Source organism: Jaculus jaculus, chromosome 13 (assembly GCF_020740685.1).
Source record: "Jaculus jaculus isolate mJacJac1 chromosome 13, mJacJac1.mat.Y.cur, whole genome shotgun sequence".
NCBI lineage: Eukaryota > Metazoa > Chordata > Mammalia > Rodentia > Dipodidae > Jaculus > Jaculus jaculus.
Window position 1 is genome coordinate 63,009,759 of NC_059114.1, and position 1,289 is coordinate 63,011,047.

The window sequence follows — 1,289 nt, forward strand, 5'->3', positions numbered from 1 at the left end:
GTATTTGCCCTCCTCTACCTTCACTAGAAAAAGTAAAATGCTCATCATGAAAAAAGGCGGGGCTATAACCAGCATTCTAATCATAAAGCAGGAAGTATGAAATGCAGATATCACATTTGCTCATCCCTCCAGACTTCTATTCCAGCAAAGACAAGCACATGCCGTCACACTATAAGACTGTAACATAAAACCTTAATATGAACAAAAAAGGTCTTTCATCAATCTTATTATGAACGTGAAGATCATAACACAGAGATGAGCCCATGTAGGAGCCCATGGTAGGAGACAATAAAAGGAGGAATTGTTGCAGCCATTACTCCCTGCAGTCCACAAGAATGCATATGCAACTAGGATATTTTCTACCAAAGTTGTATATGTAATCTAAGCCAAAATTTCCAAAAGCTATGGAAAAAGCTGTGCTCACTACAACTGCACATATATTCAAATTAGAATGGTACAAAGAAGATAGCACGGCCCTTATGCAATGACAACAGCCAATAAATTGAGAATAGCACTATTTTGGAATATGTAGCTAGATATGCATGTTATTGATTCATATTTGTGTTGTTATTCTCTTTTTATTCACTAGCTGCAAGAGAAGTGCTTTCAAAATTCATTATAAGCTGGAGCTTGGCCTTTTTATGAATAATAGCTGTTTTAAGTATAGGTATTACTGTGTGGGGACTTTCCATGGAGTTTTGAAACTTGAACTGTCAGGTTTTTCATTGCCTTGGTGTGGAATTGAGCAAAACTGCAGAGGCTTTCTTGCTATAAGCATTCAGGTGAACTTGAAACAATGAAAGCAGAGTCCAGCGCACTGGCAGAACGGACTCAACAACGACGTTATGAATTTTAAGCATTCAAGAAATATAGAATGAAAAATATTTAACTTTCAACATTTCTATTGTTTCAATGAACCAGGAAGACAAAATAATGTTGTCACTTTACATGTCAACTCGGAAATATATATATATATATATATATATATATATATATATATATATATATATATATATGATTTTCAAATACCATAGCAAAAAGACATCTGGTGAATCACATCCCAGGTGTAATGCCTGGCTGAAGCTTTGTACTACTTTTAAAATTCCCTATTCTGCCTCTGATGGTTACATATCATCTCATTCTCCAGGATTTCCAGTTCAAATGGATGTGCCTGTGTGGTTTAGAAAAAAAAGATCAAGTAAAATATTTATAGAAAAGCCCCAATGAATAAATTGCAAACAGCAGTGTGTGTAAAAAGGTTGATATTTGCCTACAAATATGCAGAATCA

General features: G+C 34.8%; 1 non-coding gene across 1 annotated transcript; it reads left to right on the forward strand.

The window, feature by feature from the left end:
- The first annotated feature begins 416 nt into the window (after window positions 1-416).
- LOC123454344 lies at window positions 417-522 on the forward strand. The gene has a single exon (XR_006633316.1). It is a non-coding gene; the product is annotated as a U6 spliceosomal RNA (small nuclear RNA).
- Window positions 523-1,289: the final 767 nt, after the last annotated feature.